Raw genomic sequence first — 20,959 nt, 5'->3', positions numbered from 1 at the left:
AACCTTTTGTCACCTCCATAATCGAGAAACATATCCTTATTCCACTAAGGATAATTTTGACCGCTGTCCAGTGATCTACTCCTAGATCACTATTGTACTCCCTTGCCAAAATCAGTGTAGGGTATACAATAGATCTGGTACACAGCATGGCATACTTTATAGAACCTATGGCTGAGGCATAGGGAATGACTTTCATTCTCTTTCTATCTTCTGCCGTGGTCGGGCTTTGAGTCTTACTCAATTTCATACCTTGTAACACAGGCAAGAACCCTTTCTTTGCTTGATCTATTTTGAACTTCTTCAAAACTTTGTCAAGGTATGTGCTTTGTGAAAGTCCAATTAAGCGTCTTGATCTATCTCTATAGATCTTAATGCCTAATATGTAAGCAGCTTCACCGAGGTCTTTCATTGAAAAACTCTTATTCAAGTATCCCTTTATGCTATCCAGAAATTCTATATCATTTCCAATCAGTAATATGTCATCCACATATAATATCAGAAATGCTACAGAGCTCCCACTCACTTTCTTGTAAATACAGGCTTCTCCGAAAGTGTGTATAAAACCAAATGGATCACTGGAGCTTGCACACTTTGTTAGCTCCCTTTGGATCGACAAAACCTTCTGGTTGCATCATATACAACTCTTCTTCCAGAAATCCATTCAGGAATGCAGTTTTGACATCCATCTGCCAAATTTCATAATCATAAAATGCGGCAATTGCTAACATGATTCGGACAGACTTAAGCATCGCTACGGGTGAGAAGGTCTCATCGTAGTCAATCCCTTGAACTTGCCGAAACCCTTTTGCGACAAGTCGAGCTTTGTAGACAGTAATATTACCGTCGGCGTCAGTCTTCTTCTTGAAGATCCATTTATTCTCAATTGCTTGCCGATCATTGGGCAAGTCAACCAAAGTCCGCACTTTGTTCTCATACATGGATCCCATCTCAGATTTCATGGCTTCAAGCCATTTTGCGGAATCTGGGCTCACCATCGCTTCTTCATAGTTCGTAGGTTCATCATGATCTAGCAGCATGACTTCCAGAACAGGATTACCGTACCACTCTGGCGCGGATCTCACTCTGGTTGATCTACGAGGTTCAATAGTATCTTGTCCTGAGGTTTCATGATCATTATCATTAGCTTCCTCACTAATTGGTGTAGGTGTCACAGAAACAGTTTTCTATGATGCACTACTTTCCAATAAGGGAGCAGGTACAGTTACCTCGTCAAGTTCTACTTTCCTCCCACTCACTTATTTCGAGAGAAACTCCTTCTCTGGAAAGGATCCATTCTTAGCAACGAATGTCTTGCCTTCGGATCTGTGATAGAAGGTGTACCCAATAGTCTCCTTTGGGTGTCCTATGAAGACATATTTCTCCGATTTGGGTTTGAGCTTATCAGGATGAAACTTTTTCATATAAGCATCACAATCCCAAACTTTAAGAAACGACAACTTTGGTTTCTTGCCAAACCACAATTCAGATTGTCTCGTCTCAACGGACTTAGATGGTGCCCTTTTAAACGTGAATGCAGCTGTCTTTAATGCATAACCCCAAAACGATAGTGGTAGATTGGTAAGAGACATCATAGGTCGCATCATATCTAATAAAGTACGGTTATGACGTTCGGACACACCATTATGCTGTGGTGTTCCAGGTGGCGTGAGTAGTGAAACTATTTCACATTGTTTTAACTGAAGACCAAACTCATAACTCAAATACTCTTCTCCACGACCAGATCGTAGAAACTTTATTTTCTTGTTACGATGATTTTCCACTTCACTTTGAAATTCTTTGAACTTTTCAAATGTTTCAGACTTATGTTTCATCAAGTAGATATACTCATATCTGCTCAAATCATCTGTGAAGATCAGAAAATAATGATACCTGTCGCGAGTCTCAATATTCATTGGACCACATACATCAGTATGTATGATTTCCAACAAATTTGTTGCTCGCTCCATTGTTCCAAAGAACGGAGTCTTAGTCATCTTGCCCATGAGGCATGGTTCGCAAGCATCAACTGATTCATAATCAAGTGATTCCAAAAGTCCATCAGCATGGAGTTTCTTCATGTGCTTTACACCAATATGACGTAAACAGTAGTGCCACAAATAAGTTGCACTATCATTATTAACTTTGCATCTTTTGGTTTCAATATTATGATTATGTGTATTACTACGATCGAGATCCAATGAACTATTTTCATTGGGTGTGTAACCATATAAGGTTTTATTCATGTAAACAGAACAACAATTTATTCTCTTACTTAAATGAATAACCATATTACAATAAACATGATCAAATCATATTCATGCTCAACGCAAACACCAAATAACACTTATTTAGGTTCAACACTAATCCCAAAAGTATAGGGAGTGTGCGATGATGATCATATCAATCTTGGAACCACTTCCAGCACACATCGTCACTTCACCCTTAACTAGTCTCTGTTTATTCTGCAACTCCCATTTCGAGTTACTAATCTTAGTAACTGGACTAGTATCTATTACTGAGGGGTTGCTATAAACACTAGTAAAGTACACATCAATAACATGTATATCAAATATACTTATGTTCACTTTGCCATCCTTCTTGTCCGCCAATCACTTGGGGTAGTTCTGCTTCCAGTGACCAGTCCCTTTGCAGTAGAAGCACTTAGTTCCAGGCTTAGGATCAGACTTGGGCTTCTTCACTTGAGCAACAACTTGCTTGCCGTTCTTCTTGAAGTTCCCCTTCTTCCCTTTGCCCTTTTCTTGAAACTAGTGGTCTTGTCAACCATCAACACTTGATGTTTTCTTGATTTCTACCTTCGTTGATTTCAGCATCACGAAGAGCTTGGGAGTTGTTTCCGTTATCCCTTGCATATTATAGTTCATGACGAAGTTCTACTAACTTGGTGATGGTGACTAGAGAATTCTGTCAATCACTATCTTATCTGGAAGATTAACTCCCACTTGATTCAAGCGATTGTAGTACCCAGACAATCTGAGCACATGCTCACTAGTTGAGCGATTCTCCTCCATCTTTTAGCTATAGAACTTGTTTGAGACTTCATATCTCTCAACTCGGGTATTTGCTTGAAATATTAACTTCAACTCCTGGAACATCTCATATGGTCCATGACGTTTAAAACGTCTTTGAAGTCCCGATTCTAAGCCATTTAAGTATGGTGCACTAAACTATCAAGTAGTCATCATATTGAGCTAGCCAAACGTTCATAACGTCTGTATCTGCTCCTGCAGTAGGTCTGTCACCTAGCGGTGCATCAAGGACATAATTCTTCTGTGCAGCAATGAGGATAAACCTCAGATCACGGATCCAATCCGCATCATTGCTACTAACATCTTTCAACACAATTTTCTCTAGGAACATATCAAAATAAACACAGGGAAGCAACAACGCGAGCTATTGATCTATAAAATAATTTGCAAAATACTACCAGGACTAAGTTCATGATAAATTTAAGTTCAATTTAATCATATTACTTAAGAACTCCCACTTAGATAGACATCCCTCTAATCCTCTAAGTGATTACGTGATCCAAATCAACTAAACCATCTCCGATCATCACGTGAGATGGAGTAGTTTCATTGGTGAACATCGCTATGTTGATCATATCTACTATATGATTCACGCTCGACCTTTCGATCTCCGTGTTCCGAGGCCATATCTGTATATGCTTGGCTCGTCAAGTATAACTTGAGTATTCCGCGTGTGCAACTGTTTTGCACCCGTTGTATTTGAACGTAGAGCCTATCACACCTGATCATCACGTGGTGTCTCAGCACGAAGAACTTTCGCAACGGTGCATACTCAGGGAGAACACTTCTTGATAATTAGTGAGAGATCATCTTATAATGCTACCGTCAATCAAAGCAAGATAAGATGCATAAAAGATAAACATCACATGCAATCAATATAAGTGATATGATATGGCCATCATCATCTTGTGCTTGTGATCTCCATCTTCGAAGCACCGTCGTGAACACCATCGTCACCGGCGCGACACCTTGATCTCCATCGTAGCATCGTTGTCGTCTCGCCAATCTTATGCTTCCACGACTATCGCTACCGCTTAGTGATAAAGTAAAGCATTACAGCGCGATTGCATTGCATACAATAAAGCGACAACCATATGGCTCCTGCCAGTTGCCGATAACTCGGTTACAAAACATGATCATCTCATACAATAGAATTTAGCATCATGTCTTGACCATATCACATCACAACATGCCCTGCAAAAACAAGTTAGACGTCCTCTACTTTGTTGTTGCAAGTTTTACGTGGCTGCTACGGGCTTAAGCAAGAACCAATCTTACCTACGCATCAAAACCACAACGATAGTTTGTCAAGTTGGTGCTGTTTTAACCTTCGCAAGGACCGGGCGTAGCCACACTCGGTTCAACTAAAGTTGGAGAAACTGTCACCCGCAAGCCACCTATGTGCAAAGCACGTCGGGAGAACCGGTCTCGCGTAAGCGTACGCGTAATGTCGGTCCGGGCCGCTTCGTCCAACAATACCGCTGAACCAAAATATGACATGCTGGTAAGCAGTATGACTTATATCGCCCACAACTCACTTGTGTTCTACTCGTGCATATAACATCAACATATAAAACCTAGGCTCAGATGCCACTGTTGGGGAACGTAGTAATTTCAAAAAAATTCCTACGCACACGCAAGATCATGGTGATGCATAGCAACGAGAGGGGAGAGTGTGATCTACGTACCCTTGTAGATCGACAACGGAAGCGTTAGCACAACGTGGTTGATGTAGTCGTACGTCTTCACGGTCCGACCGATCCAAGCACCATTACTCCGGCACCTCCGAGTTCTTGGCACACGTTCAGCTCGATGATGATCCCCGGGCTCCGATCCAGCAAAGCTTCGGGGATGAGTTCCGTCAGCACGACGGCGTGGTGACGATCTTGATGTTCAACTGTCGCAGGGCTTCGCCTAAGCACTGCTACAATATGACCGAGGTGTAATATCGTGGAGGGGGGAACCGCACACGGCTAAGGAACGATCAGGAAGATCAACTTGTGTGTTCTAGGGTGCCCCCTTCCCCCGTATATAAAGGAGCCAAGGGGAGGGGGCGGCCGGCCAAGGAGGGGCGCGCCAAGGGGGAGTCCTACTCCCACTGGGAGTAGGACTCCCTTCTTTCCTAGTTGGATAAGGAGAAGGGGAAAGAGGAGGAAGAGGGAAAGGAAAGGGGGGGGGGGCGCCGCCCTCCTTCCCTTGTCCTTTTCGGACTAGGAAGGGGAGGGGCGCGCGGCCACCTCTTGCCTCCTTTCCTCTTCTCCCTTAAGGCCCATGTAGGCCCAATAACCCCCGGGGGGTTCCGGTAACCCCCCCGGTACTCTGATAAAATCCCGATTTCACCCGGAACGATTCTGATATCCAAATATAGGCTTCCAATATATCGATCTTTATGTCTCGACCATTTCGAGACTCCTCGTCATGTCCATGATCACATCCGGGACTCCGAACAAACTTCGGTACATCAAAATGTATAAACTCATAATGAAACTATCATCGTAACGTTAAGCGTGCGGACCCTACGGTTCGAGAACAATGTAGACATGACCGAGACACGTCTCCGGTCAATAACCAATAGCGGGACCTGGATGCCCATATTGGCTCCTACATATTCTAGGAAGATCTTTATCGGTCAGACCGTATAACAACATACGTTGTTCCCTTTGTCATCGGTATGTTACTTGCCCGAGATTCGATTGTCGGTATCTCAATACCTAGTTCAATCTCGTTACCGGCAAGTCTCTTTACTCGTTCCGTAATACATTATTTCGCAACTAACTCATTAGTTGCAATGCTTGCAAGGCTTATGTGATGTGCATTACCGAGAGGGCCCAGAGATACCTCTCCGACAATCGGAGTGACAAATCCTAATCTCGAAATACGCTAACCCAACATGTACCTTTGGAGGCACCTGTAGAGCACCTTTATAATCACCCATTTACGTTGTGACGTTTGGTAGCACACAAAGTGTTCCTCCGGCAAACGGGAGTTGCATAATCTCATAGTCATAGGAACATGTATAAGTCATGAAGAAAGCAATAGCAACATACTAAACGATCGGGTGCTAAGCTAATGGAATGGGTCATGTCAATCAGATCATTCAACTAATGATGTGATCCCGTTAATCAAATGACAACTCTTTGTCCATGGTTAGGAAACATAACCATCTTTGATTAACAAGCTAGTCAAGTAGAGGCATACTAGTGACACTCTGTTTGTATATGTATTCACACATGTATTATGTTTCCGGTTAATACAATTCTAGCATGAATAATAAACTTTTATCATGATATAAGGAAATAAATAATAACTTTATTATTGCCTCTAGGGCATATTTCCTTCAGTCTCCCACTTGCACTAGAGTCAATAATCTAGATCACATCACCATGTGATTAACATCGATAGTTCACATCATCATGTGATTAACACCCATAGTTCACATCGCCATGTGACCAACACCCAAAGGGTTTACTAGATTCAGTAATCTAGTTCACATCGCTATGTGATTAACACCCAAAGAGTACTAAGGTGTGATCATGTTTTGCTTGTGAGAGAATTTTAGTCAACGGGTCTGCCATATTCAGATCCCTATGTATTTTGCAAATATCTATGTCAACAATGCTCTGCACGGAGCTACTCTAGCTAATTGCTCCCACTTTCAATATGTATCCAGATTGAGACTTAAAGTTATCTAGATCAGTGTCAAAACTTGCATCGATGTAACTCTTTACGACGAACCTTTTGTCACCTCCATAATCGAGAAACATATCCTTATTCCACTAAGGATAATTTTGACCGCTGTCCAGTGATCTACTCCTAGATCACTATTGTACTCCCTTGCCAAAATCAGTGTAGGGTATACAATAGATCTGGTACACAGCATGGCATACTTTATAGAACCTATGGCTGAGGCATAGGGAATGACTTTCATTCTCTTTCTATCTTCTGCCGTGGTCGGGCTTTGAGTCTTACTCAATTTCATACCTTGTAACACAGGCAAGAACCCTTTCTTTGCTTGATCTATTTTGAACTTCTTCAAAACTTTGTCAAGGTATGTGCTTTGTGAAAGTCCAATTAAGCGTCTTGATCTATCTCTATAGATCTTAATGCCTAATATGTAAGCAGCTTCACCGAGGTCTTTCATTGAAAAACTCTTATTCAAGTATCCCTTTATGCTATCCAGAAATTCTATATCATTTCCAATCAGTAATATGTCATCCACATATAATATCAGAAATGCTACAGAGCTCCCACTCACTTTCTTGTAAATACAGGCTTCTCCGAAAGTGTGTATAAAACCAAATGGATCACTGGAGCTTGCACACTTTGTTAGCTCCCTTTGGATCGACAAAACCTTCTGGTTGCATCATATACAACTCTTCTTCCAGAAATCCATTCAGGAATGCAGTTTTGACATCCATCTGCCAAATTTCATAATCATAAAATGCGGCAATTGCTAACATGATTCGGACAGACTTAAGCATCGCTACGGGTGAGAAGGTCTCATCGTAGTCAATCCCTTGAACTTGCCGAAACCCTTTTGCGACAAGTCGAGCTTTGTAGACAGTAATATTACCGTCGGCGTCAGTCTTCTTCTTGAAGATCCATTTATTCTCAATTGCTTGCCGATCATTGGGCAAGTCAACCAAAGTCCGCACTTTGTTCTCATACATGGATCCCATCTCAGATTTCATGGCTTCAAGCCATTTTGCGGAATCTGGGCTCACCATCGCTTCTTCATAGTTCGTAGGTTCATCATGATCTAGCAGCATGACTTCCAGAACAGGATTACCGTACCACTCTGGCGCGGATCTCACTCTGGTTGATCTACGAGGTTCAATAGTATCTTGTCCTGAGGTTTCATGATCATTATCATTAGCTTCCTCACTAATTGGTGTAGGTGTCACAGAAACAGTTTTCTATGATGCACTACTTTCCAATAAGGGAGCAGGTACAGTTACCTCGTCAAGTTCTACTTTCCTCCCACTCACTTATTTCGAGAGAAACTCCTTCTCTGGAAAGGATCCATTCTTAGCAACGAATGTCTTGCCTTCGGATCTGTGATAGAAGGTGTACCCAATAGTCTCCTTTGGGTGTCCTATGAAGACATATTTCTCCGATTTGGGTTTGAGCTTATCAGGATGAAACTTTTTCATATAAGCATCACAATCCCAAACTTTAAGAAACGACAACTTTGGTTTCTTGCCAAACCACAATTCAGATTGTCTCGTCTCAACGGACTTAGATGGTGCCCTTTTAAACGTGAATGCAGCTGTCTTTAATGCATAACCCCAAAACGATAGTGGTAGATTGGTAAGAGACATCATAGGTCGCATCATATCTAATAAAGTACGGTTATGACGTTCGGACACACCATTATGCTGTGGTGTTCCAGGTGGCGTGAGTAGTGAAACTATTTCACATTGTTTTAACTGAAGACCAAACTCATAACTCAAATACTCTTCTCCACGACCAGATCGTAGAAACTTTATTTTCTTGTTACGATGATTTTCCACTTCACTTTGAAATTCTTTGAACTTTTCAAATGTTTCAGACTTATGTTTCATCAAGTAGATATACTCATATCTGCTCAAATCATCTGTGAAGATCAGAAAATAATGATACCTGTCGCGAGTCTCAATATTCATTGGACCACATACATCAGTATGTATGATTTCCAAAAAATTTGTTGCTCGCTCCATTGTTCCAAAGAACGGAGTCTTAGTCATCTTGCCCATGAGGCATGGTTCGCAAGCATCAACTGATTCATAATCAAGTGATTCCAAAAGTCCATCAGCATGGAGTTTCTTCATGTGCTTTACACCAATATGACGTAAACAGCAGTGCCACAAATAAGTTGCACTATCATTATTAACTTTGCATCTTTTGGTTTCAATATTATGATTATGTGTATTACTTCGATCGAGATCCAATGAACTATTTTCATTGGGTGTGTAACCATATAAGGTTTTATTCATGTAAACAGAACAACAATTTATTCTCTTACTTAAATGAATAACCGTATTACAATAAACATGATCAAATCATATTCATGCTCAACGCAAACACCAAATAACACTTATTTAGGTTCAACACTAATCCCAAAAGTATAGGGAGTGTGCGATGATGATCATATCAATCTTGGAACCACTTCCAGCACACATCGTCACTTCACCCTTAACTAGTCTCTGTTTATTCTGCAACTCCCATTTCGAGTTACTAATCTTAGTAACTGGACTAGTATCTATTACTGAGGGGTTGCTATAAACACTAGTAAAGTACACATCAATAACATGTATATCAAATATACTTATGTTCACTTTGCCATCCTTCTTGTCCGCCAATCACTTGGGGTAGTTCTGCTTCCAGTGACCAGTCCCTTTGCAGTAGAAGCACTTAGTCCCAGGCTTAGGATCAGACTTGGGCTTCTTCACTTGAGCAACAACTTGCTTGCCGTTCTTCTTGAAGTTCCCCTTCTTCCCTTTGCCCTTTTCTTGAAACTAGTGGTCTTGTCAACCATCAACACTTGATGTTTTCTTGATTTCTACCTTCGTTGATTTCAGCATCACGAAGAGCTTGGGAGTTGTTTCCGTTATCCCTTGCATATTATAGTTCATGACGAAGTTCTACTAACTTGGTGATGGTGACTAGAGAATTCTGTCAATCACTATCTTATCTGGAAGATTAACTCCCACTTGATTCAAGCGATTGTAGTACCCAGACAATCTGAGCACATGCTCACTAGTTGAGCGATTCTCCTCCATCTTTTAGCTATAGAACTTGTTTGAGACTTCATATCTCTCAACTCGGGTATTTGCTTGAAATATTAACTTCAACTCCTGGAACATCTCATATGGTCCATGACGTTTAAAACGTCTTTGAAGTCCCGATTCTAAGCCATTTAAGTATGGTGCACTAAACTATCAAGTAGTCATCATATTGAGCTAGCCAAACGTTCATAACGTCTGTATCTGCTCCTGCAGTAGGTCTGTCACCTAGCGGTGCATCAAGGACATAATTCTTCTGTGCAGCAATGAGGATAAACCTCAGATCACGGATCCAATCCGCATCATTGCTACTAACATCTTTCAACACAATTTTCTCTAGGAACATATCAAAATAAACACAGGGAAGCAACAACGCGAGCTATTGATCTATAAAATAATTTGCAAAATACTACCAGGACTAAGTTCATGATAAATTTAAGTTCAATTTAATCATATTACTTAAGAACTCCCACTTAGATAGACATCCCTCTAATCCTCTAAGTGATTACGTGATCCAAATCAACTAAACCATCTCCGATCATCACGTGAGATGGAGTAGTTTCATTGGTGAACATCGCTATGTTGATCATATCTACTATATGATTCACGCTCGACCTTTCGATCTCCGTGTTCCGAGGCCATATCTGTATATGCTTGGCTCGTCAAGTATAACTTGAGTATTCCGCGTGTGCAACTGTTTTGCACCCGTTGTATTTGAACGTAGAGCCTATCACACCTGATCATCACGTGGTGTCTCAGCACGAAGAACTTTCGCAACGGTGCATACTCAGGGAGAACACTTCTTGATAATTAGTGAGAGATCATCTTATAATGCTACCGTCAATCAAAGCAAGATAAGATGCATAAAAGATAAACATCACATGCAATCAATATAAGTGATATGATATGGCCATCATCATCTTGTGCTTGTGATCTCCATCTTCGAAGCACCGTCGTGAACACCATCGTCACCGGCGCGACACCTTGATCTCCATCGTAGCATCGTTGTCGTCTCGCCAATCTTATGCTTCCACGACTATCGCTACCGCTTAGTGATAAAGTAAAGCATTACAGCGCGATTGCATTGCATACAATAAAGCGACAACCATATGGCTCCTGCCAGTTGCCGATAACTCGGTTACAAAACATGATCATCTCATACAATAGAATTTAGCATCATGTCTTGACCATATCACATCACAACATGCCCTGCAAAAACAAGTTAGACGTCCTCTACTTTGTTGTTGCAAGTTTTACGTGGCTGCTACGGGCTTAAGCAAGAACCAATCTTACCTACGCATCAAAACCACAACGATAGTTTGTCAAGTTGGTGCTGTTTTAACCTTCGCAAGGACCGGGCGTAGCCACACTCGGTTCAACTAAAGTTGGAGAAACTGTCACCCGCAAGCCACCTATGTGCAAAGCACGTCGGGAGAACCGGTCTCGCGTAAGCGTACGCGTAATGTCGGTCCGGGCCGCTTCGTCCAACAATACCGCTGAACCAAAATATGACATGTTGGTAAGCAGTATGACTTATATCGCCCACAACTCACTTGTGTTCTACTCGTGCATATAACATCAACATATAAAACCTAGGCTCAGATGCCACTGTTGGGGAACGTAGTAATTTCAAAAAAATTCCTACGCACACGCAAGATCATGGTGATGCATAGCAACGAGAGGGGAGAGTGTGATCTACGTACCCTTGTAGATCGACAACGGAAGCGTTAGCACAACGTGGTTGATGTAGTCGTACGTCTTCACGGTCCGACCGATCCAAGCACCATTACTCCGGCACCTCCGAGTTCTTGGCACACGTTCAGCTCGATGACGATCCCCGGGCTCCGATCCAGCAAAGCTTCGGGGATGAGTTCCGTCAGCACGACGGCGTGGTGACGATCTTGATGTTCAACTGTCGCAGGGCGTCGCCTAAGCACTGCTACAACATGACCGAGGTGTAATATCGTGGAGGGGGGAACCGCACACGGCTAAGGAACGATCAGGAAGATCAACTTGTGTGTTCTAGGGTGCCCCCTGCCCCCGTATATAAAGGAGCCAAGGGGAGGGGGCGGCCGGCCAAGGAGGGGCGCGCCAAGGGGGAGTCCTACTCCCACTGGGAGTAGGACTCCCTTCTTTCCTAGTTGGATAAGGAGAAGGGGAAAGAGGAGGAAGAGGGAAAGGAAAGGGGGGGGGGCGCCGCCCTCCTTCCCTTGTCCTTTTCGGACTAGGAAGGGGAGGGGCGCGCGGCCACCTCTTGCCTCCTTTCCTATTCTCCCTTAAGGCCCATGTAGGCCCAATAACCCCCGGGGGGTTCCGGTAACCCCCCCGGTACTCTGATAAAATCCCGATTTCACCCGGAACGATTCTGATATCCAAATATAGGCTTCCAATATATCGATCTTTATGTCTCGACCATTTCGAGACTCCTCGTCATGTCCATGATCACATCCGGGACTCCGAACAAACTTCGGTACATCAAAATGTATGAACTCATAATGAAACTATCATCGTAACGTTAAGCGTGCGGACCCTACGGTTCGAGAACAATGTAGACATGACCGAGACACGTCTCCGGTCAATAACCAATAGCGGGACCTGGATGCCCATATTGGCTCCTACATATTCTAGGAAGATCTTTATCGGTCAGACCGTATAACAACATACGTTGTTCCCTTTGTCATCGGTATGTTACTTGCCCGAGATTCGATTGTCGGTATCTCAATACCTAGTTCAATCTCGTTACCGGCAAGTCTCTTTACTCGTTCCGTAATACATTATTTCGCAACTAACTCATTAGTTGCAATGCTTGCAAGGCTTATGTGATGTGCATTACCGAGAGGGCTCAGAGATACCTCTCCGACAATCGGAGTGACAAATCCTAATCTCGAAATACGCTAACCCAACATGTACCTTTGGAGGCACCTGTAGAGCACCTTTATAATCACCCATTTACGTTGTGACGTTTGGTAGCACACAAAGTGTTCCTCCGACAAACGGGAGTTGCATAATCTCATAGTCATAGGAACATGTATAAGTCATGAAGAAAGCAATAGCAACATACTAAATGATCGGGTGCTAAGCTAATGGAATGGGTCATGTCAATCAGATCATTCAACTAATGATGTGATCCCGTTAATCAAATGACAACTCTTTGTCCATGGTTAGGAAACATAACCATCTTTGATTAACGAGCTAGTCAAGTAGAGGCATACTAGTGACACTCTGTTTGTATATGTATTCACACATGTATTATGTTTCCGGTTAATACAATTCTAGCATGAATAATAAACTTTTATCATGATATAAGGAAATAAATAATAACTTTATTATTGCCTCTAGGGCATATTTCCTTCAGCTAGCGGGTGTCTGTCTCTCCCACTTTAGTCGGATCGGATCCGATGAAAAGGGTCCTTATGAAGGGTAAATAGAAATTGGCATATCATGTTGTGGTTTTCGCGTAGGTAAGAAACGTTCTTGCTAGAAATCTATAGCAGCCACGTAAAAACTTGCAACAACAATTAGAGGACGTCTAACTTGTTTTTGCAGCATATGCCGTGTGATGTGATATGGCCAAAAGGATGTGATGAATGATATATGTGATGTATGAGATTGATCATGTTCTTGTAATAGGAATCACGACTTGCATGTCGATGAGTATGACCACCGGCAGGAGCCATAGGAGTTGTCTTAATTTATTTATGACCTGCGTGTCAACTTAAACGTCATGTAATTACTTTACTTTATTGCTAAAGCGTTAGCCATAGTAGTAGAAGTAATAGATGACGAGACAACTTCAAGAAGACATGATGATGGAGATCATGATGATGGAGATCATGGTGTCATGCCGGTGACAACGATGATCATGGAGCCCCGAAGATGGAGATCAAAAGGAGCAAAATGATATTGGCCATATCATGTCACTATTTGATTACATGTGATGTTTATCATGTTTTACATCTTATTTGCTTAGAACGACGGTAGCTTAAATAAGATGATCCCTCACTAAAATTTCAAGAAAAGTGTTCCCCCTAACTGTGCACCGTTGCGAAGGTCGTTGTTTTGAAGCACCACGTGATGATCGGGTGTGATAGATTCTAACGTTCGAATACAACGGGTGTTGACGAGCCTAGCATGTACAGACATGGCCTCGGGACACATGCGAAACACTTAGGTTGACTTGACGAGCCTAGCATGTACAGACATGGCCTCGGAACACGGAAGACCGAAAGGTCGAACATGAGTCGTATAGAAGATACAATCAACATGAGATGTTCACCGTTGATGACTTGTCCGTCTCACGTGATGATCGGACACGGCCTAGTCGATTTGGATCATGTTTCACTTAGATGACTAGAGGGATGTCTATCTGAGTGGGAGTTCATTAAATAATTTGATTAGATGAACTCAATTATCATGAACATAGTCTAAATTGTCTTTGCAAATATGTTGTAGATAAATAGCTCACGTTGTAGCTCCCTGTTTCAATACGTTCCTAGAGAAAGACCAAGTTGAAAGATATTGTAAGCAATGATGCGGACTGGGTCCGTAGTCCGAGGAGTGTCCTCACTGCTACACAGAAGGCTTACGTCTTTGATGCACCGCTCGATGTGCAAACCCCTACAACATCGTCTGTGGATGTTGTGAACACCTGACAGACACATCCTGATGACTACTTAATAGTTTAGTGCACCATACTTTACGGCTTAGAATCGGGATTCCAATGACGTTTTGAACACCATAAGACATATGAGATGTTCCAAGAGCTGAAATTGGGATTTCAGGCTCATGCCCGTGTTGAGAGGTATGAGACCTCTGACAAGTTCTTTTGCCAACAAGATGGAGGAGAATAGCTCAGCTAGTGAGCATGTGCTCAGAATATCTGGGTGCTACAATCACTTAAATCAGGTGGGAGTTAAACTTCCAGATAAGATAGTGATTGATAGAGTTCTCTAGCCACTATCACTAAGCTACTAGATCTTCGTGATGAACTATGACATGCAAGGGATGGAGTTGATCCCGGAGCTGTTCGCGGTGCTTAAGACCGCAAAAGGTAGAAATCAAGAAGGAGCATCAAGGGTTTAACAAGACCACTGGTTTCAAGAAGGGCAAGGGCTAGAAGGGAAACTTCATGGATGGCAAACCAGTTGCCACTCCAGTGAAGGAACCCAAGGTTGAACCAAACCCGAGACTAAGTGCTTCTATTGTAAGGGGAACGGTCACTGGTAGCGGAATTACCCCAAATGCATGGTAGATAAGAAGGCTGGCAACTTCAACAAAGTATATACGTGTTATTAATGTGTACCTCACTAGTACTCCTGGTAGCACCTGGGTATTGGATACCGGTTCAGTTACTATTATTGGTAACTTGAAGCAAAAGCTACGGACTAAACGGAGACTGGCTAAGAGCGAGGTGACGATGTGTGTTGGAAGTGTTTCAAAGTTGATGAGATCACCATTGCACGCTCCATCTGCCTTCGGGATTAGTATTGAACCTAGATAGATGTTATCAGGTGTCTACGTTGAGCATGAATATGATTAGATCATGTTCACTGCAATACGGTCATTCATTTAAGTTAGAGAATAATGGTAATTATGTTTACATGAATGATACCTTTCATGGTCATGCACCCTATGTGAATGGTTCATTGAATCTCGGTCGTGGTAATACACATGTTCACGCCAAAAGATGTAGAGTTAATAATGATAGTACCACTTTCTCGTGGCACTGCCGCTTAGGTCATATTGGCGTAAGATGCATGAAGAAACTCCATGTCGATGGATGTTTGGAGTCACTTGATTTTGAATCACTTGACACATGCGAGCCATGCCTCATGGGCAGAATGACTAAGACCCCGTTTTCAGGTATAATGAAACGGGCAAGTGACTTGTTGGAAATCATGCATGCTGATGCGTGTGATCCAATGAGAATTGAAGCGTGCGGTGGATATCGCTATTTTCTCATCTTCACTGACGATTTGGGTAGATATAGGTATATCTACTTAATGAAGCACAAGTCTGAAACGTTTGAAAAGTTCAAGCGATTTCAGAATGAAGTTAAGAATCATCATAACAAAGAAGATCATGTTCCTATGATCTAATCAAAAGAGGATTTTCTGAGTTATGAGTTTGGCAATCACTTAAGAAATTATGGAATTGTTTCGCAGTTGAAGCCACCTGGAACACCACAGCGTAATGGTGTGTCCGGACGTCATAATCGAACCTTATGAGATATGGTGCGATCTATGATGTATCTTACCGATCTACCGCTATTATTTTGAGGTTATGCATTAGAGACAGCTACATTCACTTTAGATAGGACACCATATAAGTCCGTTGAGACGACGTTGTATGAACATTGGTTTGGCAAGAAACCAAAGTTGTCGTTTCTTAATGTTTGGGGCTGCGATGCTTAAGGCTTCAGCCGGAGAAGCTCGAAACCAAAGCGGACAAACACATCTTCATAGGATACCCAAAGGTGACAGTTGGGTACACCTTCTATCTCAGATCCGAGGGCAAATTGTTTGTCGCTAGGAACGGGTCCTTTCTCGAGGAGTTTCTCTCGAAAGAATTGAGTGGGAGGAAGATAGAACTTGATGAGGTTGTCGAACCTTTACTTCAACCAGAGAGTGATGCAACACAGAAATATGTTTTCTGTGGTGCCTACGTCTGTTGAAGAGGAAGTTAATGATAGTGATCATGAAGCTTCGGATCAAGTTGCTATCGAACCTCGTAGGCCGACAAGGATATGTACTACTCCTGAGTGGTACGGTAATCCTGTCTTAGATATCATGTTGTTAGACAACAATGAACCTACGAGCTATGGAGAAGCGATGGTGGGCCCGTATTTCGACAAATGGTTAGAAGCCATGAAATCCAAGATAGGATCCATGTATCAGAACAGAGTATGGACTTTGGTGGACTTGCCCGATGATCAGCGAGCCATTGAGATAAATGGATCTTTAAGAAGAAGACGGACGTGGGCGGTAATGTTACCGTCTATGAAGCTCGACTTGTGGGAAAGAGTCTTTTCACAAGTTCAAGGAGTTGACTACGATGAGAATTTCTCACCCGTAGCGATGCTTAAGTCCATCGGAATCATGTTAGCATTAGCTGTATTTTTCGATTATGAAATCTTACAGATGGATGTCAAAACAAGTTTTCTTACCAGTTTTCGTAAGAAAAGTTGTATGTGATACAATAAAAAGTTTTGTTGATCCTAAGGATGCTAAAAGGTATGCTGGCTCCAGCAATCCTTCTATGGACTAGAGCAAGCATCTCGGAATCGGAATATATATTTTGATAGAGTGATCATAGCTTTTAGGTTTATACAATGTTTGCTAGAAACTTGTATTTACAAGAAAGTGAGTGGGAGCACTACAACATTTCTGATAAGTATATGTGGATGACATATTGTTGATCCGAAATAATTTAGAATTTCTGGAAAGCATAAACGGTTGTTTGAAGAGTGTTTTTCAAAGGAAGGCCTGGATAAAGCTGCTTACATATTGGGCATCAAGATCTATAGAGATAGATCAAGACGCCTGATGGTACTTTCAAAGAACGCACACCTTGACATGTTTTTGAAGGAGTTCAAAATAGATCAGTCAAAGAAGGGGTTCTTACCTGAGTTGTAAGGTGTGAAGTTGAGTAAGACTCAAAGATTGACCACGGCAGAAGAAAGAGGAAGGACGAAGGTCGTCCCCTATGCTCTTGTCATAGGCCCTATACGGTATGCCATGCTGAGTACTGCGCCTGATGTGTGCCTTGCCACATGTCTGGCAAGAGGGTACAAAGGTGATCTAGGTTTGGATCACCAGATAGCAGTCAAAATTATCCTTAGAGGAATAAGGAAATGTTTCTCGGTTATGGAGGTGATAAAGAGTTCGACATAAAGAGTTACGTCGATGCAAGCTTAACACCTATCCGGATAGCTCTGAGTAGAGATACCGGATACGTATAATGGTGCAATAATTTGGAATAGCTCCAAGTGGAACGTGGTAGCAGCATCTACGATATAAAGTTTTGCGAAATACATAGGGATCTGAATATGGCAAGACCCGTTGACTACAACCTCTCTCATAAGCATAACATGATCAAACCCAGAACTCTTTGAGTGTTTATCACATAGTGATGTGAACTAGATCATTGAGTCTAGTAGACTCTTGGATGTTGGTCACATGGCGATGTGACCTGTGAGTGTTAATCACATGGCGATGTGAACTAGATTATTAACTCTAGTGCAAGTGGGAGACTGTTGGAAATATGCCCTAGAGGCAATAATAAATTAGTTATTATTATTATATTTCATTGTTCATGATAATCGTTTATTATCCATGCTAGAATTGTATTGATAGGAAACTCAAATACATGTGTGGATACATAGAGAACACCATGTCCCTAGTAAGCCTCTAGTTGACTAGCTCGTTGATCAATAGATGGTTATGGTTTCCTGACCATGGACATTAGATATCGTTGATAACTGGAACACATCATTAGGAGAATGATGTGATGGACAAGACCAATCCTAGGCCTAGCACAAAGATCGTGTAGTTCGTATGCTAAAGCTTTTCTAATGTCAAGTATCATTTCCTTAGACCATGAGATTGTGCAACTCCCGGATACCGTAGGAATGCTTTGGGTGTGCTAAACGTCACAACATAACTGGGAGGCTATAAAGGTACACTACAGGTATCTCCGAAAGTGTCTGTTGGGTTGGCACGAATCGAGACTGGGATTTGTCACTCCGTGTAAACGGAGAGGTATCTCTGGGCCCACTCGGTAGAACATCATCATAATGTGCACAATGTGATCAAGAAGTTGATCACAGGATGATGTGTTACGGAACGAGTAAAGAGACTTGCCGGTAACGAGATTGAACAAGGTATCGGGATACCGACGATCGAATCTCAGGCAAGTATCGTACCGATAGACAAAGGGAATTGTATACGGGATTGATTAAATCCTCGACATCGTGGTTCATCCGATGAGATCATCGTGGAGCATGTGGGAGCCAACATGGGTATCCAGATCCCGTTGTTGGTTATTGACCGGAGAGTTGTCTCGGCCATGTCTGCATGACTCCCGAACCCGTAGGGTCTACACACTTAAGGTTCGATGACGCTAGGGTTATAGGGAAAGTATGTACGCGGTTAGCGAATGTTTTTTGGAGTCCCGGATGAGATCCCGGACGTCACGAGGAGTTCCGGAATGGTCCGGAGGTAAAGATTGATATATAGGAAGTATGGTTTTGGCCACCGGAAGTGTTCCGGGCATCACCGGTAGTGTACCGGGATCACCGGAGGGGTCCGGGGGTCCACCGGGAGGGGCCACCAGCCCCGGAGGCATACATGGGCCAAGTGTGAGAAGGGACCAGCCCCTAAGTGGGCTGGGGCGCCTCCCCACCAAGGCCCATGCGCCTAAGGGGAAGAGGGGGCAAACCCTAAGGGCAGATGGGCCCTAAGGCCCATGCCTGGTGCGCCTCCCTCTCCCCCTCCACTTGGCCGCCACGCCAGATGGGGATTGGGGCTGCTGCCACCCCTAGGGTGGAAACCCTAGGTGGGGGCGCAGCCCTCCCTCTCCCCTTATATATAGTGGAGGCAAAGGGGCAGCCCAACACATGAAGTTCCTCCCCAGTTGGCACAGCCCTACCCCTCTCCCTCCTCGTCTCTCGTAGTGCTTGGCGAAGCCCTGCTGGAGTCCCGCGCTCCTCCACCACCACCACGCCGTCGTGCTGCTGCTGGATCGAGTCTTCCCCAACCTCTCCTTCTCCCCTTGCTGGATCAAGGCGTAGGAGACGTCACCGGGCTGTACGTGTGTTGAACACGGAGGTGCCGTCCGTTCGGCACTAGGATCATCGGTGATTTGGATTACGACGAGTACGACTCCATCAACCCCGTTCACTTGAACGCTTCCGCTTAGCGATCTACAAGGGTATGTAGATGCACTCTCCTTCCCCTCGTTGCTAGATTACTCCATAGATTGATCTTGGTGATGCGTAGAAAATTTTAAATTTCTGCTATGATCCCCAACACGTAGTGCTTGGCGAAGCTCTGCTGGAGTCCCGCGCTCCTCCACCACCACCACGCCGCCGTGCTGCTGCTGGATGGAGTCTTCCCCAACCTCTCCTTCTCCCCTTGCTGGATCAAGGCGCAGGAGTCGTCACCGGGCTGCACGTGTGTTGAACGCGGAGGCGCCGTTGTTCGGCGCTTAGATCGGAATCAACCGTGATCTGAATCACTGCGAGTACGACTCCTTCATTCTCGTTCTTGCAACGCTTTCGCTTAGCGATCTACAAGGGTATGTAGATGCACTCCCCTTCCCCTCGTTGCTAGATTACTCCATAGATTGATCTTGGTGATGCGTAGAAAATTTTAAATTTCTGCTACGATCCCCAACACGCACTCCCCCTCCACTCCCCCCGTCGCCACCGGGGTTCGTCGCCGGGCTACACCCAGGGGTCGACGGTGGTGGCGGGGGACTCCCTCTCTTCCGCGTCTTAGCGGTGGTACGGGGCCCTTACACGTGTGGAGGCGCAGGCGATCCATCGAAGCGACGACGATGGCTGTGGTGGCCGGCCCTGCCTCGGGCGACGTCGGCTGCAGGTGCGTCGGGCAGCCCGGTCACGGGCGGCGGCGCGATGCGGTCGCAGCGGTGGCTGGCTATGCTGCGATGGCGTACCATCCCGCTTCGGATTAGCGGCGGCGTGGAGGGCCTGGCGGACTGCTTGGCGGCACCACCGGTCAAATCTACTCTGACCGGTGTAGCCGGCGGTGGTGGTCATCTCCCCCGTCGGGGATGGTCGGTCTGAGGCTGGGTGGTCGGATCTCGAGATTCGTCGTCTAGTCCCGGCTGTGAGTTGGGGAGACATGCATAGTTGCCGGCGAATACCTAACCGACAGCAGGCGATGGGGGCGGTCTGTGTCGCTACCTTGATGAAGGCATCATCGTGTAACTCCTGTCGACCCAGTCGTGTTGCTTCCGGGGAAACCCTATGATCTGGTCTTCCAGATCGGACGATGGCGGCACTACGGTGTGGTTTCTCTCTTGGGAGCATCGTTTGTTGAGCAGCGCTGGAAGACGGAGGCAGGAGTTGGAGCGGCTTCGTCTTGAACAGAGCTTCAGTGGAGATATCAAGTCATGGCTGGCCGA

This window comes from Triticum urartu, chromosome 3A (assembly GCF_056163025.1).
Source record: "Triticum urartu cultivar PI428250 chromosome 3A, HENAU_Tu73, whole genome shotgun sequence".
NCBI lineage: Eukaryota > Viridiplantae > Streptophyta > Magnoliopsida > Poales > Poaceae > Triticum > Triticum urartu.
Note: the sequence above shows the minus strand (reverse complement) of the source record.